The following is an 11,688-nucleotide window of genomic DNA, read 5'->3' as shown; positions in this document are numbered from 1 at the left end:
CCCCTCAAGGATTGAACTCACAACCCTGGGTTTAGCAGGCCAGTGCTCAAACCACTGAGCTATCCCCCCCAAGCTTAGTGCTGAGCATGTGGGTCTTGGTGGTCCAAAGCCAGAACCTGCACCAAGACAGGCCTGAGAAAACCTGGCCCAGCCCTCACCAACCTGGGCTTAGCACCCGTCTCTGCCGGGGGTCCCACGCCCACCTGGGGATGCTGATTCCTGGGCTGAACCCCCTGTGAGCTGGCACGGCGTTCCCAGGATCCCCCTTGCTGCAGCCCGTCGGGTCTCCTGCCCCCCGACTGCCTCCACCCCGCTTGGAGCAGCGCCTGAAGGACTAGGCCCAGCGGCCCTGCCTGCGTGACAGGCCCATGGGGCTGGCCCTGGGCAAGGCCTGAGCAGCCCCCCCTCCGCCCGCGCTTGTCCCTAACTCACCAGTCCCTGGCCTCACGCCGCCCTCCCCCATCTGGGAGGACCCCCAGCCTCTGCCCGCACACCCCACAAAATGCACCTGCTCAGACCCAGGATTAGGGGGGGCATCGCCGGGGGCACGGCCAATAGGTGCCCTGCGTGGTTCCCCCATCGCTCGCCCTGGGGGGAGGCTGGGGACAGGTTCCCCCGAGTCCCCTCCCTTGGGCCCCGCTGGCGCGGGCGATTCACCCCAGCCAAGGGCTCTGAGCTCACTCCCCTGGCATCCTCCGTTGTCCCGCTGCCTCATGAATGGGCTGCCTGTCGTCCCTGGGCACCTTTCGCTCCCCTCCCCCTTTGGGGGACTAATTGCCGGCGTTCAGCTCATTAGCAGGCAAAAGGGGGAGGGGGGGCTGGGATGCTCCATCACCAGGCTGCCGGGCAGGGGCCCCTCCCTCGCCTGGCCCTGGCTCGCCAAGCCCCGGGCACAGCAACGACCCACACCAGCCTAACGAGCCCGAACCAACAGTTGGGCACTAAAGCTGCCCCTCCCCGGCTGCGCTGCGCCAGGTAAGGGAAGGCTGCCAGCTGCTGAGTGGGGTGGGCAAACCGGGGTCTAGCCGGGCAGAGGCGGCCGGGCCGGGCGCTCGGGAAAAGCGGTTGGCAAAGGCTGGCGTTTTCTCTGTTACTGTAGCCGAGGGGCCCTGCTCCGGGACCAGGGCCCTGTTGTGCCGGGCACTGCCCAGCCAGGTGGCCCGCAGGCCAGCCCCTGCTGCAGGGCGTGGTGGGACCCAGCAGGTGGGAGAAACGGCCCAAGGAGCTGGAGGCCACAAGGACCCCACTGCCCGAACCCGGCCAGGCCGGCAGGAGCTGGGGGCTAACTGGTTTGACACTGCAGCTGATGTGATGGGGTGGCCTGGGGCTGGCTCAGGGCCCGGGGGCCGCCGGCTCAGCTGGTGAGGGAAGCTGAGAGAGAGGACGGGGCACCGTGGGGACGGGCCCACCTGGCAAAGACAGCGAGTTTGTCTCTTGCGGCCGGCGAGGCGGGGGGGGGGGAGGGAAGGACTTGCAGATCGGGGGAGTGAGAACCTCCCCCCCGCCCAGTCCGCTGCCCTCCAGCGAAACAACAGCGGCTGCTCGGCCTGCAGCTGGCATCACGCCCCCGTCGCAGGCAGAGACACCAGCGCACCGTCTGGACCCAGTGTCTTTCCCAGGGCACGGGATCCCAAGGGAGCAGGGGACTTTCAGAGCCCAGGCAGGGACGTGCCAGTGTTTAAAGAAGGCAAAGTCTCTTTGGGCGTCCTTTCCTGCCAACGCCGGGTCCCGGCGGGAGCTGATTGCCTGGAGCCCATCGGCAGTGCCGGTGCAACGGCCGCTGTCACTCGGGCAGACCTGGGCGCCACACGGGGCTTCCAGCTCTGGAAAAATGCTCTCCTGGGAACCGCCCTGCCTGGATCGGAGCCCTTCCCGGGCTGCTGGCATCCCCCTGGCGAGGCGCGGAAGGCAGGGCTCCTTGTGCTGCGGGTGGAGCCGGCCAGCGGGTCATGGGGTCTGGGCATGGCACCGAGCCAGCCCCTGCTGTCCCCCAGCCACCCTCGTCCTGAACACGCCCGTCCTGCCTGCAGGGAGCTGTCGGTGCATGGCACTGCCCCGCAATGGCTCAGGGCCCCTCCGGTCTGCGCCAGCATCTGTGGAGCCAGGGGGGAGGCAGCAGCAGCCACAGGGCCAGCAGGCCGCGGGCGGCTCCCAGCTCATGGAAACAGCCCCGTCTCCCAGCTCCCAGTGCCCCGCTGAGATCAGCCCCTGGGCAGAGTAGAGGGGACACAGCGCCCAGGCAGGGTGGGGGACGAGGGCAGGAAAGGGGGGGCCTGCTGCGAAGTGCTTGTCTCCTCTCTAACCCTCCCCCGCCAGCTTGGGCACCTGCCTCCCCAACTTCAATCAGCCCCGGCCTTGAGCCCCCGCTGCCCCCCGCTCAGACAGCTCCGGACGCCTGCTCCTGGCCTGTCCGACCCAGACCAGGCCCCGGTGCCCCGGGCACGAGACGTCCTGGCACAGTGAGTGCGGCTTGGTCTAGCCAGGGATGGAGCTGCCCACTCGGAGAAAGCTCCAGCGGGTGCAGCCGCCTGCCCAGCAAGACCAGCCGCCATGCGCCCATCCCCCTGGCGTCCTGGCTCCCAGTGATACAGAGCCCAGTGCAAGGTCTTGGGCCTGGTATTCAAACCCTGCCCCCAGGCAAAGTGGGATGTGCAGGCGCCGAGCTCGCCAGCGGCCTCCGTGTGCCCATTCACAGGGACTGGAAGGGGTCCCAGGCCAAGGGGGCACCCTGTACCCCACACCCAGGGTGTGTGGGGGGGTCTGCTCTGCGTCTGGAAGCTGTGACCGGGCAGGGAGCCAGTGTGCCCACAGCAGAGCTGTTCCTGGCACTGGCCTAGTGGGCAGATGCCCGGGCCCACCCACAGCCCTGCATTAGGGCAAGAGCGGTGTGAGCCCCGCCATGGGGCGCCCATGTGACCCCCGCTTCCATGGGCACCTGGGGGGGGGCATGGGAAAGTCCACAGGTTGCAGCAGAGTCAACATTATAAATTGCTTCTGCACCTTCATGTACCGAGTGGGCCATAAATGGCCCCAGAGCCGGGAGGAAATGCTGGTTAATGTTTGAAGAGGCTTGGACTGATAACGGGGAGCAGCCCGGCCTGCCACGCTGCAGCCAGGCCGGGCCGAGCCCAGGGACCCAGCCCAGGCTCCCTGCCCCTGCCAGCAGGCCCTGGGCCGCTGGAGAGCCAACCTCACACCACGTCACATGGCCTCGCCCGCCCTGCCCAGCCACTGGCTTGGTGCTCGGCTCTGCTCCTGGGAGGCCAGGGTCAGGGCCCATGCCCGGGGGATGCTGCATGCACCAGTCCGTTACACCAGCCAGGAAGTATGATCAGTCACCCAGCCGGCCGCGGCATCGTTCCGCTCCAGCCGTGGGCTCTGTCTGTCAGACAGCATGGCCTGGAGCAGCCGTACAGAAACCTGGCCAGTCAGCCAGCCGTCTGGCCCAGCTATTCGGCACGGTGGTTGTATTCCCAAGTCATTGCCCCACGGGCGTGTGAGGTTGTCACCCAGTCGGACACAGGCTGCAGAGAAAGAGGTGACACCCGCGGGCAACGAGGGATGGAGTCTTGCCTGAGGGGGTCTTGGGCAGCAACCAGCCATGGTTGGGCGACACAGCGGAGCCCCAGGACACACCCTGCTGCCTCCCGGCAGAGCGGCCGATGTCCCGGGGCAGCCGTGCAGGGAGTTGGCTGGCGGGCTCTGGATGTTGTCGTGGGGTTTGTTATTCGGCTGGCCGTGTGGAGTTGTGGCTGTGTTAGTGTCTCAAGTTCTGGCTGGGAGAGAAGCTGTGGTACTGAGGACTGTGCCTTTAAGGACTGTGCTTCCCTGCCAGCCAGCTGGACCCGGGCGCTGACTAACCCACGTCTCCTGCAAGCATCTGACCCACGGGGCGATTGCCGGACCCCACGGGCAGCCTGGTTCTGCCCAAGAAGCGGATCATACCAGTCCTGTGTTGAACAAACGTCAGTGGCCATGTGGAACAAATTGGAGAGAGTCCAGCGGAGGGCAACGAAAATGATTAGGGGGCTGGAGCACATGACTTACAAGGAGAGGCTGAGGGAACTGGGATTGTTTAGTCTGCAGAAGAGAAGAATGAGGGGGGATTTGATAGCTGCTTTCAACTATCTGAAGGGGGGTTCCAAAGAGGATGGATCTAGACTGTTCTCAGTGGTGGGAGATGACAGAACAAGGAGCAATGGTCTCAAGTTGCAGTGGGGGAGGTCTAGGTTGGATATTAGGAAACACTATTTCACTAGGAGGGTGGTGAAGCACTGGAATGGGTTCCCTAGGGAGGTGGTGGAATCTCCTTCCTTAGAGGCGTTTAAGGCCCGGCTTGACAATGCCCTGGCTGGGATGATTTAGTTGGGGATTGGTCCTGCTTTGAGCAGGGGGTTGGACTAGATACCTCCTGAGGTCCCGTCCAGCCCTGATCTTCTATGATTCTAACACTTGGCCTCACAAGGGCATAGGAGCAGCCAGGCTGGGTCAGCCCCTGGCCCACCCTGCCCCATCCTGTCTCTGACTGTGGCCCATACCAGAGTGGCAGGGGCTGGGTAAAGACTAGGGTAACTATGCAATGATCCACCCCTGGCTTCCACTCCCAGCTTCTGGTCCCTGCCTCGCCTCATGGGCCTGCTTCTGCGCTTGATACCTTCGGCCCCGGGGAAAACAGCTAATTCCTGGCCCCGCGCTCCCGCTCTCTCTTCCCCATACTCCTTGTCAGGTCTCAGCCTGCTGCCTGCAGGATCATTAAACATCAGGCCCCCCGTCGCTGCTGGTTCCTCCCAGAACATCAGAACAGCCACACTAGGTCAGGCCAATGGTCCATGCAGCCCAGCGTCCTGTCTCTGCCAGTGGCCAATGCCAGGTGCTTCAAAGGGAATGAACAGACCAGGGGCCTCATCAAGTGATCCATCCCGTCGCCCATTCCCAGCTTCTGGTAGTCAGAAGTTTCAGGGACCCTCAGAGCATGGGGTTACATCTGTGATCATCCTGGCTACCAGCCATTGATGGACCTGTCCTCCAGGAACTTAACCAGTTCTGTTTTGAACCCAGTTGTACTTTTGGCCTTCACAGCATCCCCTAGCAGTGAGTTCCACAGGTTGGCTGTTTGTATTAAACCTGCTGCCCGTTAATGTCACTGGGCGACCCCTGGTCCGGGTGTCACGTGATGGGGTAAATGCCACTTCCGGAGTGGCTGTGGGGTGGGGTGGCTACAAATGTCGTCCTTTCGGCCGGCCAGCACTGAGACGGGGCTAACGGCGCCGCTGCAGCCGTGCTTCTGGCCATTGCTGACACAGATCATGTGACTCAGCTTGCACCCCAATGGCTTGTCTGTACCCTCAGCCCCGGCCCGGGCCACTCAGCCACCAGCATCAGGGGCTGGCAAATCCGTGCGCCACCACGAGACTGTATTTCTTCCTCACAGCCTTCCTAGTGCTGCTCCCAGGGCTTTGCCCTGCATTGCCACCAGCCAGGCTGAAGGACTCCAGTTCCCACCCACGCTGTGCTGGGAGGCCCCGGGCTAGCGCCCAGCCTGTGGGGGGAAGCAGTGCAGACATACAAACAGCCTCCACCCCAACTGTGCCATCTCACTGCCGGTCTCGGTGCCCTCAGCCGGAGCAGCGCGTCCATGGGGACTTGCTGGGCGGAGAAACGGATGCTCTGAGGCAGGGAGATTCTTCAGTGTGACCTGGTTCTTTACCTTGTGCACATGGTCCCACTTCCCTAAGCCTGTCCAGCAGGCCGTTCCCTTGCTCAGAAATCAGAAGAACATAAGAACGGCCAGACTGGGTCAGACCAAAGGTCCATCCAGCCCAGTATCCTGTCTTCCGACAGTGGCCAATACCAGGTGCCCCAGAGGGAGTGAACCTAACAGGTAATGATCAAGTGATCTCTCTCCTGCCATCCATCTCCATTCTCTGACAAACAGAGACTAGGGACCCCATTCCTTACCCATCCTGGCTAATAGCCATTAATGGACTTAACCTCCATGAATGTATCTAGTATAATCCCCACATCTGCCTCTCCTGCGGGCTCTGTGCCCAAGAAGCCCTATCACTCTGCTGCTTCTCAGGGTCACCCTCGCAACTCCTTCGCCAGCCTTCCTGCCTGCAACAGACGGAGGCTGACCAGTCTCTTAGCCCCGCTGCCTGTGCACCCTGAGAAACCCCACTGCCTGCCCCTGACTCAGCTGTGATTTGCCATGTGCTTTGGGTGGTCACCCCCCACTGTTTGCAGCTCTCGCTACTCCATAAAAGGGCTTAATTGCTCCTGCCCCTGAGTCTGAAGGAAGGTTCTTGGCACCCGCTGACTTTAACCAGGACTGTGATTGTGGATCCAGGACTCACCCGATGGCAGCCGTTAGTGCCTTTCACCCGAGCAGCACCTTCATGCTGGCAAAGGCGGGATCCTGCTGAAGTCAGTGCCAAGCCATCTGCCCAGCACAGTAGCCTCCTGGCGAGTTGATCTCTTGTAGCGCAGCATGATCATTGCAGCAGAGAGTTCTGTGCCGGCTTCATCTCAGGGAGAGCTGGGACGTGCCTCAGTTGCCCTGAGGCTGCACCTGTCCAGCCTGAATGTGATGCTCCCCACCCCCACCCCCGCTGCCTAGGTTTTTGGAGCTTGGGGTGTAGATTAACCTCATGTTCTCCCATGACTGCTCCAGGCACCCCGATTGCATCCACGTGGCTGCAGCCCCCGGAAACGTTCCTTGGGCTGGTTGAATAGCAAGGGGCCAGCGGGGGATGCGCAGCTCTGGGGCGGGGCACTGAGCCTGCAATCTGCCAGGGCACCGGAAAAACCAGGCATCAGCCGAGGGATTTGCTCCATCACTTGGTGCTGCACCTCCTTGACTGTCATATTGAGGTGGCCTGGCTCTAGGCACAGTCACCCTCTCCTGTGCCCGCCCATCACCACTGGGGCGGCACCCACTGGCCAGGCTCTTTGCCCTCAGTTACCACCCTGCCCTTTCAGTCTCACAGGGCCACTGGGGCCCCCCACGGAGCGGGTGCCTCCGGGATTCAGGGCGAGAACCGCCCCAGGAAACGCCCCTCCTCCATTAATCACCCCTGACTCCGCAAAGGCCAGGGGCCCAGGAACTGGGTCACTTCCCGCTCCGGCTCGGCACACCCTCACCGCCTCTTGCCTGGGTTTAAAGCAGCAGCTGGAAGAAGGAGGTCCCGGCCCAGCAGACACAGAAGCAGGCAGTGGTGGATTAGCCCCTTTGCCCCAACTCGCTCTGCCCGCCCAGCGCTCCTGCCGGGGAGTGGGGGAAGCCTCGCACCTCGATCCCGCTCCCTGGCAGGAGTGCGGGGCAGGTGGTGGGAGTGGGGGAAGCTCCTGCACCCCAACCCATTTCCCTGGTCATCACGTCAAGTCTCCTGCCTTCACAGCAGGACCAAGTCCCCGCGTGGGCAGCAAAGCCAGGGCAGTTTCGGGCGCACATGCCCGGTGACCCGGCTGAGTGTGTCTGGCACGCATGGCGTTCCAACTCCGCGAGCGAGCTGGGAACAGCTGCTCTTTCCTACAGAAGCAGCCGTGGTGAGATGTCAGATGTCACGGAGTCCCTGGGTGATGCTCTGGGACTGCTCCCCACAAAGCCAGTCAGGACTTTGGGGACCCTCCTCTCCCTCGGAGCAGACTGTCTTAATAAATAATGGAGATATCCCATCTCCTAGAACTGGAAGGGACCTTGAAAGGTCGTCAAGTCCAGCCCCCTGCCTTCACTAGCAGGACTAAGGACTGATTTTTGCCCCAGATCCCCAAGTAGCCCCCTCAAGGATTGAACTCACAACCCTGGGTTTAGCAGGCTAACACTCAAACCACTGAGCTATTCCTCCCCCCAAAGTCTTCAGGGCAAGAAGCTCACACGGCTTCACCTTTCTGGGTCTGACCATTCAGCATATGCCCCTCCATGCGCTTCCCACAGCGAGTCCGCCCAGGCGGGGTCCTGGGGAAGCCAGAGGGTCCTGCACCCCAACTTCGCAGTCAGACGTGACTCTCAGCCAGCCAGTAACACAGAGGTTTATTAGATGACAGGAACATGGTCTAAAACAGAGCTTGTATGTACAGAGAATGGGATCCCTCAGCCGGGTCCATTCTGGGGCCCAGCGAGCCAGACACCCCCACCTGCCCTCACTTCCCGTCCCCAGCCAGCCCCAAACTGAAACCCCCTCCAGCCCCTCCTTTCTGGCCTTTGTCTCTTTCCTGGGCCAGGAGGTCACCTGATCTCTTTGTCCACCTTTAGCCATCCCCTTGCAAGGGGGGAAGGGGCCCAGCCATTTGTTGCCAGGAGACAGAGTGTCGGCCATTTATGCACACTGGAGACTTAAGAAATGCATAGGGGAAACTGAGGCACCACACAGTATTCAGAGGAAACATTAAGAACAGTCCCGCTTCGTCACACCAACGTTAGAGGGAGCGCTCCCCACAATTAGCTCCGGGATGCGGGAAGGAGGCGCTTTCCCACCGGGGCCCTGCCAGCTTTAAAGCAGGCCAAGCCCAGGGCCTGCAGTTCTGCTTTCCCCTGGGAGTAGCAGACATTGGTCTGTGTGCGGGAGTCCAGGAGATAAGATAAGCCGGAGAAACTCCCCAGTGCTGTAAAGCAATAAAGCAGGACGAAGGCCCCGTCAAACCTTTCCCTCTCCCCGCCCCGCTCGGGGAATGCAGGCTGGGGGGCCTCACCGGAGTGGGGGGATGTCTGGACTGGTCACTTTCTGCCCAGCCAGACCCCGGCTCCGATCCCTCCATTCTGCATCCCGGAGATATGGGCTTTTCTCTCACTGCCAGTCCTAAACCGTCACAGAGCGTGGCTTGGTGCCCATTAAACAGCTGCCACGGCCCACCCCAGAGGTGGGAGCATTTCAGCGCCAGGTGCATGAGCCCCGTGCGGCGTGGCTGTGCCTCCCCCCGGCAGTGGCTGCATCTTGGAGCTGGGTGAGGGACTCCTGCACACGTGCAATGCGGGGAAATACTCTAGGAGAAATCGCCACCCCCGGCTCCAACAGAAACTGAATGCAGCACATAAGGCTTTGGCTTCGGGACCAGCCGAGACATGCCCATCGGCTGCAACACGTGGGCAGGACCCTGGGGGCCCAGGGCTCGCTAGCTCCCGCCCACAGGAGTTAACACCCAGGGGAGGGGGAGTCCCGCTGCTCCCTCGGGTGATGGGGACAGAAAGTGAGAGTCCGGCGAAAGCTCTCAAGGATTCTTTTGGTTTTGCTTCCCATCAGCTGGGTAAATATTTACCAGGCCGGGAGTGAACTTTGCCAGGCAGCAGGTGCTAAATAATGACCGACCAGGGAGACTAATTCCAGCTGTGATAGCGCCCCGACCTGTCCAGACCTGAGAGACCAGGACCAACAGCCCCCCTCCATCCGTCCCCACCAGTGCAGCTCCGGGGGCTTCTGGTCCTTTCTCTGCCCCTGCCCCAGCGGGGGTCTGGGCTGAGTCCCCACAAGAGAAGGGGGCTGGCCATACTGACCTGGTCCCTGCCACACCTGTGTCCAAAGACCAAGGCTGTGACCCAACTGAGTGAATAGGAAACTGCTCCCTGGAGGAATGTGCTACCTGGAGCAGTTACTGATAGGTAATGGATTGTAGAAAACTGCTGTTGTAAAAAACTCCTATCTGATGTAGCAAATGCCTACAGATAGTTTCTCACACTATAGAGTGTGTGACCCTGCTGTGTAGGAATGTGCTACCCATAGCAGTTACTGATATGCAATGGATTGTAAGAAACTGCTATTGTAAAAAACTGCTACCCGATGTAGCAAGTTCCTACAGGTAGCAGTGTGTCCCCTGCACTCTTGTGTTATCCCCTGCACTCATGGCAGGACCATCCCTGACAGGTGTGTGTCTAACCTGCTCTTAAAAACCTCCAGTAATGGAGATTCCACAACCTCCCTAGGCAATTTATTCCAGTGTTTAACCACCCTGATAGTTAGGAAGTTTTTCCTAATGTCCAACCTAAACCTCCCTTGCTGCAATTTAAGCCCATTGCTTCTTGTCCTGTCCTCAGAGGTTAAGAACAACAATTTTTCTCCCTCCTTCTTATAACAACCTTTTCTGTACTTGAAAACTGTTATCATGTCCCCCCCCAGTCTTCTCTTCTCCAGACTAAACAAACCCAATGTTTTCAATCTCCCTCATAGCTCATGTTTTCTAGACCTTTCATCATTTTTCTTGCTCTTCTCTGGATTTTCTCCAATTTGTCCACATCTTTCCTGAAATGTGGCGCCCAGAACTGGACACGATACTCCAGTTGAGGCCAAATCAGTGTGGAGTAGAACAGAAGAATGACTTCTTGTGTCTTGCTTACAACGCTCTTGCTAATACATTTCAGAAGGATTTTTGCTTTTTTTGCAGCAGCGTTACACTGTTGACTCATATTTAGCTTGTGATCCACTATGACCCCCAGATCCCTTTCCGCAGTACTCCTTCCTAGGCAGTCATTGCCCATTTTGTATGTGTGCAATTGATGGTTCCTCCCTACGTGGAGGACTTTGCATTTGTCCTTATTGAATTTCGTCCTATTTACTTCAGACCATTTCTCCAGTTTGTCCAGATCATTTTGAATTTTAATCCTGTCCTGCAAAGCACTTGCAACCCCTCCCAGCTTAGTATCGTTCGCAAACTTTATAAGTGTCCTCCCTGTGCCATTATCTAAATCATTAATGAAGATATTGAACAGAACCGGACCCAGAACTGATCCCTGTGGGACCCCACTCGTTATGTCCTTCCAGCCTGACTGTGAACCACTGATAACTACTCTCTGGGGATGGTTTTCCAACCAGTTTTGCACCTACCTTATAGTAGCTCCATCTAGGTTGCATTTCCCTAGTTTGTGTATGAGAAGGTCATGCGAGAGAGTATCAAAAGCTTTTACTAAAGTCAAGATATATCACATCTACCGCTTCCCTCCATCCACAAGGCTTGTTACCCTGTCAAAGAAAGCTATCAGGTTGGTTTGACAGGATTTGTTCTTGACAAATCCATGCTGTTACTTATCACCTCATTATCTTCTAGGTGTTTGCAAATTGATTGCTTAATTATTTGCTCCATTATCTTTACGGGTACAGAAGTTAAGCTGACTGGTCTGTAATTCCCCGGGTTGTCCTTATTTCTCTTTTAATAGATAGGCACTAGATTTGCCCTTTTCCGGTCCTCTGGAATCTCTCCTGTCTTCCATGACTTCTCAAAGATAATCGCTAATGGCTCAGATATCTCCTCAGTCAGCTCCTTGAGTATTCTAGGATGCATTTCATCAGGCCCGTGTTTTCCCCAGACATTGAGATTAGGGGGGGGGGGTGTTCAGAAATACAGGGGGCGGGGGGAGGACCGATGAGGGCTGAGACTGTTCGGGCGAAGGTGGGCTGTATGGCACCATAGTAAACACTGAAAAATGTTTCACGGCCATTTTATTAGAGCTAACTCATGTTTTTAAATCACCGCACAAATTAAAGTTGGCTACACAAGCCTACTACGAAGCACTGTACCTACATCTTCTTGTTGTAAGTTTGCACAACTCAGTTCTCAGTGGTGGCAGATGACAGAACAAGGAGCAATGGTCTCAAGTTGCAGTGGGGGAGGTTTAGGTTGGATATTAGGAAACACTATTTCACTAGGAGGGTGGTGAAGCACTGGAATGGGTTCCCTAGGGAGGTGGTGGAATCTCCTTCCTTA

At 58.8% G+C, this 11,688-nt stretch overlaps 1 protein-coding gene across 1 annotated transcript in view; it reads left to right on the top strand.

Moving 5' to 3' along the window:
• Positions 1 to 708: 708 nt before the first annotated feature.
• VIL1 (villin 1) overlaps positions 709 to 11,688 on the top strand; it is a 36,255-nt gene continuing 25,275 nt past the window's right edge. The window contains exon 1 of the mRNA XM_008167749.4: positions 709 to 975. The gene's annotated coding sequence lies outside the window, so the exon portion shown is untranslated. The remainder of the gene's footprint in view (positions 976 to 11,688) is intronic.

Source organism: Chrysemys picta, chromosome 11 (genome assembly GCF_011386835.1).
Source record: "Chrysemys picta bellii isolate R12L10 chromosome 11, ASM1138683v2, whole genome shotgun sequence".
NCBI classification, from domain to species: Eukaryota; Metazoa; Chordata; order Testudines; family Emydidae; genus Chrysemys; species Chrysemys picta.
Note: the sequence above shows the minus strand (reverse complement) of the source record. Positions and strands in the feature narration are given on the sequence as shown.